General features: G+C 33.2%; 1 protein-coding gene across 1 annotated transcript in view; it reads left to right on the top strand.

The window, feature by feature from the left end:
* The first annotated feature begins 372 nt into the window (after nucleotides 1-372).
* LOC124362878 (epidermal retinol dehydrogenase 2-like) overlaps nucleotides 373-13,945 on the top strand; it is a 60,449-nt gene continuing 46,876 nt past the window's right edge. The window contains exon 1 of the mRNA XM_046817747.1: nucleotides 373-479. The gene's annotated coding sequence lies outside the window, so the exon portion shown is untranslated. The remainder of the gene's footprint in view (nucleotides 480-13,945) is intronic.

The raw sequence follows: 13,945 nt of genomic DNA, 5'->3' as shown, positions 1-13,945 counted from the left end.
GGTTTCACGCAAGAGGCAGACCTGAATGTACATTATAGTCGATGTGGAGGAGAGAGCGCAGCGATCAAACTAACGGTTACCTAACAGCACTTGTCTATTCCGAGCCTTGCGGGTCGCACTGGGCTAGAAATATTTACTTGTCAGGTCATTACTCTTTCCACCCCCTGTTCGGAGAAGTCTTCAATTGTCATTTGGAATCAATAGGCTAGTTACGGAAATAAATACCTTTTAACTCTTCGGCGTTGTTACACTAACTTGATGGACTCGGTGTCAGTGTCTATTCGTCCCTTCCCTGCACCCTCTCACCCTGTTGTTATTTTCGTACTTAGGTTGACCCAGGGGCCCACGAGGCTGGTATATAAGCTCAGTGCTCTCTAGCGGCGCTCGCACACACTAGAGCTGCAGTGAGAGTAAGTCGAGAGTGAGAGTGTGACTGCCAGCCGCGCCGCCACACAGAAGTCACGCACAGACCGTCTCAGGTTAGTACCTGTGTTTACTGCCTTCGCCTTTCACGTAATGGAGCATGTAACGCTCTCGCCTTGCACTTCATCTCTGATAAAACAGTTTCTGTAACCTACAAGTGAGATCGTAGAGTTGGTCTTTTCCAGTTGCCTTTATCAATTTCTTTGTTACTGCTCATATATTTCATGTCTAATAGCTGTTTTATATACATTAAGTATTTAAAATACCAAGGCATGTTTTATAGTAGAATATTGTTTGTAGCCATCAGCATAAAACGTAAAGGCAGTCGCTTTACCTCATTTTACTCAAATTTAAATTTTTTCAGTTTTTGTCTCAATGTTTCTAAAAACGGGAAAACGCAAAGCGATTTCACCAATCGCCAAAACATATTAAACCATACAAGCCCAGTTCGTGAAAGAATATATACAAAATTATTAACACTTAGTCATACTTTATGAAAGAACACATGTTTCACTCCATGATTAATTGTAATCTAAGCCATTTATTATTTAAAAACTAATTTTCTTTAATTATAATTTTGTTTATATTTTTATATCGAGTAATATTTGTATCAAGAAAACGTTATGTAGTACTTTTAAAAATATAAATATATTGTAAATGATAGGTGAGTATTGTAGTGAGTGCACTACTGTACTACTGGAATAATGTCATCCCACAAGGAAACGACATTGAGCGGACAAGTTTTTGTAGGAATTTGACAAGGAATGTCTACATCCAGTTTTTTCATATCAAGGTCATTTACAAATGTCTGCATTCTTTGCAATTTTTTAGGCTTTATTGATCTAAAACATAATATACTGATAATAAATAAAATAATACATTTTTGTTAATTATTATTCTTCAGACGCACACAAATCCCCAAACAAGTGCTACTAGTCTCCCTGTAATTAATGTTAAGATTTTAATTAGTTATTGCATAAAGTTGAGAATATATACAAATTAATTAATTAATGTTATCAAAACTATTAAAATAAATTATAAAATATATTTTCTAAAGGTATTCTAAAGACAAGTCATCCATAAAACCCGATGGCTAATATACATTTAGGCTAAAGTGAATTTTTATAATTTCTGCACTAAAATATTTTCGTTTTATATATTCAAAATAAAATACATTTTAGAAAGAAAATGAATTGCCAAATGTATCCCTAAGCGCTAATTTCGAGAACAGCTTAACCAATTCTGAAACTTCTTTTACAAGATTCGTGGGAGCTCGAGGAAGGTTTTTGTAAAGAGAAAAATTGGAAACTTCCCGAAATATTTTAGAATATGACAAAATTTCCGAAATATAATTCGAACTGACAGTAAACAGCTGTTGACAGTTTCCGCTGACGTTACGAAGAGGCCTTTGTTGTAAGACACATTTGTTTATATTTCAGTTTTAGATATATACTGCTTGATCACTGGTGTTTGTACATGAGATACTTCAAACTGGTGACTCCATTGACACTGTGTATAATATTTTACTGTGCCTTAAAAAAACAACAGGAGACAAATAAGTTACGGTAAGGAGCCATTCTTTCCAAGACTTACAATCTGAAAAACAACAAGACCTACATCGTGCAATCTCATTATAAACGATTATTTTGAAATACTGCATGAACTTAGTTTCAATGATTTTGCTCTCTTTATAGTGGAAGCAAAACAGCTAACGTATGTATATTTTTTCATCAGAGTACAAATTAAAAAATAAAAATCAGTAGACAGAAAGAGCACTAGAAATATTATAGATCAGGTAGAGGCTCTTTAATCGAAGTTGGTTTCCAGGACCTACATTATATATATATATATATATATATATATATATATATAAAATGTATACTGTGAAACCGTAAACAAATTAGATCGGAAGTGAATGTAAACCGCCAGAATAGACATTTTATGATTGCAGTAACTTTTTATTCGCAGATAAACTCAACTATGGCGCTGGAAATACCTTTTACGACTCTAATTAAATTTAAATGGCCTTAAGTTAACACTTGTTAACCGAGATAGTTTTCCGAGACCTTTATATGATCTTAATTGTAGCATCAGGGTAGACAAATTCAACTGTGGCGTCAGAAAAATAATTGATTTGAACCAGAAATGCTCATGCACTCGTAAACCTGAAATAAGAACGAATCAAAATGTAATTTATCTTTTGAATTTCTTAATCATTGACAATGAAATAATAAGTACTATATATATATATATATATATATATATATATATATATATATATAACAAAAATAGGAATATATATATATATATATATATATTCCTATTTTTGTTTGAAATATATCATAGGCATCCATATTACATAATAAATGCTTTCGCTAATAAAACTGCGTCCTTCGAATTTGAAAATTGCTGTGAAGGCAACTGATAACTAATATCAAACCATTTTTAATTTCCAACATTTCATGCTGCTCTAAATGTTTAAATAATGTTTTCTTACCAAAAGATATGTTTCCTAGTTTAAATTCCTGTTTAAACTGTTGAGTGCTTTTTTATACATTTCCTTCCTCGTTTTCAAATGTTACTAACACTGCAGAAATATAAAACCATATTGTATAACCATTTGTATTATGATTAAGTTTGTGCTTACTATTTAAGTTCTTCGGCTTTTTTCACATGTCTGTAGCAAAGATAAGGTTGACCTTGACCTTCGGTCATTATCCTCATCGATGATTTCTGTTGTTACGTGAGTGACATTGGACAGGAGCCAGTAGTGAGTGTATCTACAGTGAATAGTGATCATTTGTGTGGTTGTTTTCCTGAAGCCACTCAGTTATAAATATGCAGATGCCGCTCTAGGACGTAAAATACGATATAGTAAAGTCAGAATATTGCAAATGATTTAAACACGTCTGGCATACATATTATTGATTAATTTATTTTGTATGATACTCTACAGATTATTGTATGTGAATTATATATAAATAAGTATCAAAAAAGTTCCTTTTGAAGCGAACAGGATTTTTTCGAACATTTTCCATCGTTCAGTGATACAAAGAATCAGTAACACTACGTTACGAGATCTGCAACCTGATCTCGAAACATTGTGTTCATTGTTACCCGTATCACTAAACGATGGCAAATATTCGGAAAAATTATATTTCCTCTTCAGTTTTACATCGAGAAAATCATACTTCAAACAAAACGTTCCATAATTATATCGCAAGGATTATCATTACTGGTATTCAAAGTTTTACTGATTTTCTTTCTTTTTTAAACTTTTGCTGGTTGTCTATTCGTAAACAGTTGAATGATATTTTCATTACTTCTGAAGGAATAAAAAGGTTTTTTTGAGTAATTTATTTGCCAAAAAAAAAACTTTTAACTATTTATCATATAGTAAAATGATAATATTGCAATTACACACTGATGGCAAATATGTCGTATAATTTAAGTTCCAATCGTGAGCTAGTAAAGAAGCTGACATTGAGATGTGTAGAAATACGAAACTACTAATATGCGATCCTCGTACTACCCGTTCTACAAACATTTCCGTGTAATGCCTTAGACGGTTCTACGAGCGTGAACCAGATGTCAGTCGCAGCAGTGTCACAACACAAAAGAAGAAAATTTTTCAACTGAAAGAAACGTGTTTTAATTGGCAGAAAAGAGAAAATATAAGTCTCACTTTAACAACTGTTCGCAGTGCGATCCGATGCCCAAGCCTAGTACTAACACCAACGGGAAATACTGTAACAATAACGTATTCTACTGACTGGTTCAAGTTACTAAACTCAGCAAGATATTTAGGTTTTTTGCAATTTTCAGTTTACGTACACACTTTTTCAGTTTTATTTTTGAGATCAAGGCGAAACCACCAGAGCAGAACCCGCTTCATCGGCATTTTCTTCCCTCTTTTTTTTTGTTTGTTCATAAACCAACTCACGTGCATATATATTTGATGACAACGCTTGAAAATAGTCAAATTAATGCATTAAAATTAGGGTTAGAGGAGTAGTTCGTCAAGCAGCATTCGCTTTTAATTTATTCTCTCTTTAGCTTAAACCGATATAAATTTGTTTTCAAGGTTGTTATTGAAGAACGAGAATGATATTATATCTAATTGGCAAAGAATCATTACTGACATTTAGTAAAACAAATGCTATATAAATCCACACAGTACTTTGTGTTATGCTGGAATAACGTGCTGGAATCTAAGTCTGAAGATCTGTACAGTACTATTCAACACTTTGTTGCACTTAAATGGTTTTACCTAATATCAACCTAATGCGTTCACAGCCGCCATTGTGTAGTTTAAGAAGCCAATCTTTGTCTAGACTTAGTGATTGAACAATACCTTGCTTCATCTATTGTATTCACTTAATGCTCAATTCAATTGTGTAACCATGTTAAGCCGCTTGGTGTTAACGTACGTCAAGACGCATTGCGTAAGGGATTGTTTAACTACTGACGGCGTAACCGTAATGGTTCTACAAATTATAATGAAACAATTAAACAATTGGAGTTGTATGCTAGAGAGAATCTATGATGGACATGAATTCGTTTCTGTAATTTCAATTAATTTGAAATCGACCATTTTTTTTAAACTAAACGATAGTTTAGTTCATTCATCTGATTGAAATTTCTGTAGAGCCATAATTGTATAATATTTTCTTCAATAATAGTGTCTTTCCATACATATTCATTTTTCAACTATCAATTTTTGGTTATTATTTAGTAGGTTACGCTAAATTATATATTTTCTTATATAACATTTTCTGTATGAATATAATTCAAAAGATCTACATGAAGTTTTGCACCGTTTACCCTATTATGCATTTAACCCTATTATTTTTCCGTATAAGAAATTTCAGCCATGTGTTTTGTAAAACAGCTTCATTATTAAAGTAAAGAAGATTTAATTCCTGAAATTAGGACTTTAATAGTGGATTTCAAGCTAAGTGTACATGCAAGACTAATAATTATTCACGTGAGAATGCCTTCAAATTTGATGAGGAATAACAGAGGAAGAGAACTGACTGAATGTTTCTATTGTTCCTTAATTGTAACTGATTATATAACAAACAAGGGCTTTCAGTATTAAAATCATAAAAAACACCACTTCATATTAAAAGAAGATTTGATGTAATAGCTAGGCCTACAGTACAAAACTAGTATCAAAATTTCCGGCATTCACACAACTGCAGAAATCTAGTCGAGCAAACTATACATCTTACTGCATCAAATCTACTGCATCTTCCTAGGTACAACAGCAATGCACGTTATCACTAGTCGTATATAAATACAGATATGATGACATTATTGTTCAATTCGGTACAACTGACGCTGACATTTCTCATGATAGGTTAACCGTATGTTAACAGGTACGCTTACTGTTATTATAATTTCCAACTTATTGAATTGGAAAAGCAAATTAAATTTATGATTCCTTTTTCAATGTAATTATATAAACGAGTCAGGATTTTCTAGTAGAATGGTGTGGCTATAGGACAGATTAAAATGTGTTATGATGCATCTTATTGAATTGAAAAAGAAAATTAAATTTATGATTCCATTTTCAATGTAATCATATAGACGAGTCAGGATTTTCGAGCAGAATGGTGTGGCTATAGGAAAGATTAAAATATGTTATGATGCATCCTATTAAATTGAAAAAGAGAATTTAATTTATGATTCCATTTTCAATATAGACGAGTTAGGATTTTTTAGCAGAATGCCGTGGCTATAGGAAAGATTAAAATGTGTTATGATGCATCTTATTGAATTGAAAAAGAAAATTAAATTTATAACTCCATTTTCAAGGTAACTATATAGACGAGTTAGGATTTTCTAGCAGAATGGCGTGGCTATAGGATAGATTAAAATATGTTATAATGCATCCCATTAAACTGAAAAAGAAAATTTAATTTATGATTCCATTTTCAATGTAATTATATAAACGAGTCAGGATTTTCTAGTAGAATGGCGTGGCTATAGGACAACAAAAAACGTGTAATGAGTTCGGTTTCCTACAAATCAAGTAAAATCGCACTATCAGATCTTTTTATTTGATTGTTACTTCGTTTACAGTTGTGATTCTTTAGTTGTCATTTGTTTTTATAAAGACTAAGTTTGTTCTGATTTATTGTAATTATATATTCTTAACTGTATGAAAGCAAGAAAATTAATTTTTTAGATAGTTGCGAATGTAATACACATGCTTTGAGACAAGGTGTCGTGAAAGTGCTGTATGTATCTATTCTATTCTTTAGGAACGTACTCATATTGTCCCAAAATTTTTAGAACATCAATGGCAACAAAATAAAGAATATTTCCAGGTAAACCACCCAAGGATTAATCAAGAGGTTGATGAATTTCTCTTGCATGGTTGTAACAGAGGCCTGAACAACAAGTCTTAAAACCGTAAACGATCTCATACAAAATAGGTTATCGTTGTAGAGAAAATTATGTTTAAATGCTTCCCAACTCAGGGCATAACTTGTTTCAAGCGCATTCAAATATTGAAGCGTTCATTAAAAGTAAAATATTTTCACAACCAATAACTGAGCGTAAACTCAAACACAAAAAGTTATATAAAAGGATGGACTGAACAATCAGCACATTACAATCTGCGATTACAACGTCACCGTAACTTGGCGCCCGCGTGCAGCTTCATGTCGATAATGACATTGCCAGAGAAGCCTGCCATGTGTTGGTTGATTGTAGGGCGTCAATCTGAAATAAACATTCTAGTCGATACTATTAACTCATTACTTTAATCAGACAAATATCTTATTTATTAACATATTCACCTTTATAAGTGATACCTACTGGTCTTACAAAATAATAAGACCTCGAATATAAACGCTTATAGAGTTCTACGTCTTTAACGTATTACTTTGTTTCAAACTATTATAATAATACGACATATTTATTGTATGAATAATGTTACAATTAAGTTACTTAATATATTTTCTAATTTCAAAATTTACAATCTCCCTCATTACGAGCGTTAATGTAATACACGATAAATGTAATTCTAAATCGTTGCCTGGGTCCCACACGGTTAGTAGTGGCTAAATTGAATCAATTAACGACTTCAAGTTCAACTTCACTACTCGTAAGTGCACAGAAAAACCAAAACTATTCGCCTCACAGTTCAATTGCGTTTGCAAAATTCATTAATGTATTCAGATATGAATCTTTTAGGATCCATTGCCAAATTTTACTCCTGTTGAAGTACAAAGTATGAACGCAGGAAATTTACATTGCTTATATCAACAATGGTCGACTGTGTCAACAATATAAAGTTACACAAACATTCCGAAGGACGCTCCTTCGGCTATAAACATGTTTTTTTTGTCTGTCAAGGTAGTAGCAATTTTTAGACATCTATGGTCAAGGACGAATAAACACGGCCGTTCACCCTCGGAAACTTTTTCCTCGTATATTATTCCAAGTAAACATAAACTTGGTTCGTAAACGTCCATAATTAGTCATATAATCTGATCAAGGTTTTAACACTGGGATAGTATTTTCTACTAAAACATAGACCCATGCAATCTTTACTAGGGAAGAGTTGTTTGTTTTAGCTGAGAAAACCTCTCATTCAGTGAGTCCAACTTAGGGATGTGCCAAAAAAAGCATAAGCAGCTTAAAAGCAGCAGCTTAATGAAGTAAGCAGTTTAGCTACTAAACAGATGTTTGAGAATGCCTGCTTTTCGGCAGCAGTTTAACGCCGCCTAGGAGTCACAGTCCACAGATAAGCAGGTTGGCCATAGCAGCAGCAGCAGCAGCAGTTAGCACTGAGCAGTAAGCCCTATTAATATAAGTTGCTGTGATCTGTTGCGGCAAATGTGAACTCACTGCTCACTGCTCAGCTGTCTTCCTTTCGTGTTATGACCTGTCTCTACAATGTTGCAGGTAAACAGAAACAACGTGCCGGTATGTGTATTGCTAAGGGTAACTGCTTTTAGTAAGCAGCTTAATTAAGCAGCTTAATGATGGCAACTGCTTTCAGCTAAGCTGCTTATTTGAAACAGCAGTTTGGCACATCTCTAGTCCAACTCGTAAAATGGTCTCTGCACTGCACTGCTCCCGAAGTGATAAAATATACACGATGGATAGCGGGCTCTATCTCGGGCATGTCACCTTGGAAATGTGGAAATAAATCATGTTTATTTCAAGATTGTATACAGTAAACAAACGTAACTGAGAATATTATTTAACTCGGCTTTCCTCTAACTGTAAGTGACGACATTTGCAAATTTTTCTAACATCACAATGTCATAATGATTTCCCTTTAAATTTAAAAAAATATATTGATTTCAGTTTCCGTGTCCTTGTTGTTTAAGGTGCAGATAAAAGGTTTAAGTATATATCATTTCAAGACTGTATCATGCCACACCAAGTGTCACATAACAGGCCTCTCTTAGAGTGTATGCAAATTTCAAACTCATTTCGTGCTCGAGATGTTCTGCGGACAGATACAGACAGATGTTCGTGTAGAAATAAAATGTACTTTCACCGGTAGGTAAAAGAGAAATTGTGTCAGCCTACTGAGTGATAAGCTTCAATGATGCTCAGCCTAATTCGATGGAATTCGACGTGTACCATCATATAACTTATTCTAGTCTATGAAAAAATGAAGTTCCATGCAAAACCTAAAGTCTATAGATTAAATCTCTCTGAAGAAATCTTGCTACATGCTGCATTCACATTAAATTTGTGTTCAAAAATTGAGTTACGTAGCAATTTTCCAATAATAAAAGGTCCGATGAGCTACGGAGGATATTACAACGCAAGAGTGCGCTAAAATAAAATTTTCTCAACGATTTCTAACATTGTTTTTCCACTCTATTATTAAAATTTTCATTTTACTCTCATATGATTATACTTAGTTTGTTTACAAATGTATTTATTCTGCTACTCTCGTTGCCATCGTGGTTACACCATGACACCAATGTAAATATATTCGCTAACGCTCAACCAAATCCCATGAAGTAACATAAACCATCATCGATATAAGTGTTCCGTTTATGAAATTAAAGCTTCATTCAACATTTCAAGTCTGTATGTCAGTTTGTCTTCGAGTAATCATGCAGACAGAAATGACATTTTTTCCAGTCCAGGAGTTATAGGCTTCGTTCCCGTCAGCCAATTAATGTTTATTAATATTATAAATGAATACATACATTATTAATAATCCAAAGTAATAAACAAAATTATTTTATTAATGTTATTATTGCTACCGTATACCATAAAATATATTATGATAATATAGTACCTGACAAAAGTACAATGCCATCTGAATCATATATTTTGCTCACTCAGTCTAGGTTATCATTGTTTTGTTTAGTATATTTAGGTTATCTCTTTGTTTCAATAAGATAAACCATCACGTAGTTTCTGTTACTAAATTGTTAGATTACACAACATTTTCTGTTTAAGACAAAACGAGTGACAATAAATTATAAATTCGTGTAATAGTTACCATAATAAATCTTTTTTATTATTATAAACCTAAACTCACGTTTATATGAAGTAAATTTTCACACACTTATAAAACTACAGTAATTTAAAACCCTGTTTACTAAACACAAAAGTAAAATAGTCTCCTTCAAGTCCTCCAATCATTTTTATTAAACATTATAGTTTATAGAAGATTATATCAGTTTGATCAAAACACAGAGCGCAATTCGTAATAGAGGTCCATTGAATCATTCGAAAGGATGTCTTTCATAAGGATCAATAAATAATTAATACGCGCAATTAGATAAAAGTTATGTTCCAATTGTAAAGAACTAATGATATTTATAGATTTAATTATAAGTTTGTATATCATATAACCTTAAAGGTGTTTTTCACACTTAAGGTGACACAGTACTCAACATTGTTTTTAAATTCGTTTTTTTTTTTTTTTTTTTTTTTTTTTTTTTTTTTTTGTTCTCCGTTTAATTCTGAATCCACTGATGTATAATATATGTATACACGATTTTATTTTATACACAAAATAAATATTTATCTGGAGGCCTGCAATGAGTTTTATGGCCATTTCAGGGCTGATGCCGCCCGGTACTTCGTTTTATAGTATACATCCTCTTATCGCCTGTACTATTTCGTGTTTGTGGGTTGGCTACTCTGTTTACAGTATAGAAATTCATCAGCAGTCTGTAGTATGACATATGACACATATTATTATTGTTTACATCTTGTTTGTGTTTATGTTCTGTACAATCTATTACTGTTTCTTTGAGAAGTAATTCTTGTGAATTCATATGGTTTATCTTGAGTGTTTCAAGATGCCTAGGATAAAAAAAGTTTAATAGAAGACGTTTTGTTGGAAATAGATATTCTTTTTACCCAGGCTGAAGAAAGGGTTAGGCCTAACGACTCATTGTCAACGGACGTGCCAAATACAGAAAGTACGCCTAGGCCTAGGTCTAGATCATCAAGTCCTGAGTCTAAAAAATAGGTGCATCTAAAAGAAAGTTGAAATATCTAACTTTGACAGGTGAAAAATCTGAGTATGTACAAGAGGAAATGTGTAAAGGTAACATCCTAGCTGACTTAGAAATATTATGTAAAGAAATTGCTAACTTCACAGTTTGTCGTAGTTGTTCAGGACCAATAACATTAGTAGAAAATACAACTAGACGTAAAGGGCATTGTTTTTCCAGTTTAGATTTTGTCCTGTAGTGAATGTGATGAAAAGACATCTTTTTAAGTCATCGAAAATTACAAGCTCTTCCCATTACGAGAACAAACTTACGCCTTGTGTATGGTCTTCGAAGTATCGGAAAGGGCCAAGCGTCGGCCTGAAAACGTTGTGTTCTGTCATGAATATGCCTCCACCACCTAGTAAGTTTTTCAGATACAACAATGTACTTTTGAAAAGTGTTTGGAAAAGCAAGTAGCCTACTGATTCCATGACAACTGCCACGCATGATGCTGTGATAGGAAATGGTGGAAATAGTGACATTTACGTTGCAGTAGATGGAACGTGGCAAAAAGTGCGGACACACTTCCAAACATGGAGTTATTACAGTGACTAGTATGGAAAATGGCAAAGTTTTGGATTTTTTGTCTCTAGTAAGTACTGTCCAGTTTGTAAAAATGAAAAAAAGATCATGACAAATTGCTTAGCAAACTACGAAGGGACAAGTGGCGGTATTGAGGCTGCCGGTGTTTTTGCAAATCTTCCAGCGGTTTGCCAAACGTAACATACCTGTTAGGTACACCCAATTTTTGGGGGATGGAGACAGCAAGGTCTATGATACTGTTGTGGCCCACAAACCATATGGTGATTGTGTGCCTATAACTAAGCTTGAATGTGTTAGGACATGTTCAAAACCCGTTTTTTTTAGGCGCACGTCTTAGACGTTTGCGACAAACTTACAAAAAAACAAACTCTGTCTGATGGTAAGGCTCTGGGGTGGGGCGTGGCGTGGCAGGTTGACTGATGATACAATTGACAAATTACAACAGTATTATGGTAATGCAATAAGATCTACCGTTTAGGCAAAACTGTTACTGCTATGAAAGAGGCGATTTGGGCAACTTTTTTTCACAAAGCCTCGACTGATGCTGAACCGCAACATGGTATGTGCCCCACTGGCGGAGATTCATGGTGCAAATATTAACAGGGCAGCAGCAAGAGGACTTACATGTCCTGAACACACTAACTCCTTGCCATCAGCTGTAATGGAAGTCACATCAAACCTGTTTATAGAGACCTCACTGATAATAGCCTACTCATTCGCTGTTTGCACGGTATGACACAGAATTGTAATTAAGCTTTTAATCAACTGGTTTGGTGTAGGCTACCTAAAACTACATTTGTGAAATGGACTGACAATAAAACTTGGAGTGTTAGATGCTGTGCTGTGTTATAATGAGGGGGCTTTGGGTAAAGTCAGTGTTTTAGGAAGACTTGTGTGGAGAAGCGGGACCCAATTGTGTGTTCGGCCTCAATTGCCCAAAAGCAAGATTCGAGGCGAGTAAAAGGTGCGGAAAGAGCCTTTTGAGGAGCTCAAAAAGAAGGCAAGAAAGGCAAAGAGAAATATCAAAAGGAGGCTGGAAGATGAAGAAATGAATGATGCAAATCCAGAATATGGTGGCATGGCCTATTTTAGTTGATTGTTGTGGTGAGTAAACCCTCTTTCCCGAAAACTTAGTTTTTATTCACATTGGTACCATTATTTACCCCAATTCTTATCAGATCAAGCTGGAATTTTGCATAGTTGTTCTCTTTTCAGTTCTCTTAACAAAAATAAGAAGGTGAAGGTGTTTAAAAAAAATCTAATTAGTTTATATTTAAAAAAATTTTATACAATTTGATTTTGAAAAATATTGACTGTCTTAAAAAATTATTCCCATTTCTTTATTTTTTTTATGTAACAAAAATCCTTATTATTATTACTAGTAAATGTGTACAGTACAGCTGTAAAACTTTCAGCAACATTGGATAACTTTAAAAAAGTTATGTGTACCTAAAAAGTGCTGATTTAACATGGTGAAGATAGGGAGTACTGTGTCACCTTAATAGCCAAGATGGCAGTCTGTGGTGTTAATACTCGTATTGATATCTAATGTAGGTAAATATAGATATTTTTAGATAGCAATATAGTCTGGTGAGGCGTGGTGATCAAAGAGTGGTTAGAGAGGAAAAACAATAATACGTTGCGTTCGCCTTCGCTCCTCAGTAACAGCCGCTAATGAATATTAGTATCGATTGCATCAGGAAAATATTGAATTTTATTTAGTTCTTTTTTCTATCAATCGGTCGATACGTTGATAATACGACTAAAGAACGTTCTCAATATACTATACTTTACAGGAGAACCGAAGCAATAAAATTAGCTAGTAAAATAATATGGAGATAATATAATTCTCGTTAAAGATATAATTTATACATTTATTCACAACATAGGTAATGCAATGTAAAATCTTCATTTTTGGGTTGTGATAAGGGTTTTATCTTAAAAAGTAAATTGTAATGTACTACTTATTATTTTTTACACTTTCTCTTAGTACACAATTGAAACCCTCTATTCGTTTGTACTTCAAAGTAAATAACTTTTTATAATTAACATTCATAATGTCTTCATGAATGTCTTAATGTCATATATTACTTTCAAAATGTATATATTGTATTACTAAACAATCTATTTTTTTGAAAACTGGATTAGGAAATATTACTGTTTTGTGATTCTGGATATTAATTAGGAAATTACGTATATACCACAGAGATGAGATTGTGATAGCAAATTTATGAAAATATAAAATTTTAAAGAAATTCTGTTGGAAATTAAAGGACAACGCAGTATTATTGGCGATAGTTCTGGATGGTTCTATCATATTATATCGTAATAGAATAATTTAATAATTTTCAGTATACATAGATAATATTCATGGCGAAAGAAGGACAACAGCGTCAGCCTTACTGTATGTGCACTGCTATACAGTATAGATGAATTGTCACCTTGTTGCAATCATAAATTACAACGAATATTGAATAGCATGG

The sequence above is a fragment of the Homalodisca vitripennis genome, chromosome 5 (assembly GCF_021130785.1).
Source record: "Homalodisca vitripennis isolate AUS2020 chromosome 5, UT_GWSS_2.1, whole genome shotgun sequence".
Taxonomy (NCBI): Eukaryota; Metazoa; Arthropoda; class Insecta; order Hemiptera; family Cicadellidae; genus Homalodisca; species Homalodisca vitripennis.
Note: the sequence above shows the minus strand (reverse complement) of the source record. Positions and strands in the feature narration are given on the sequence as shown.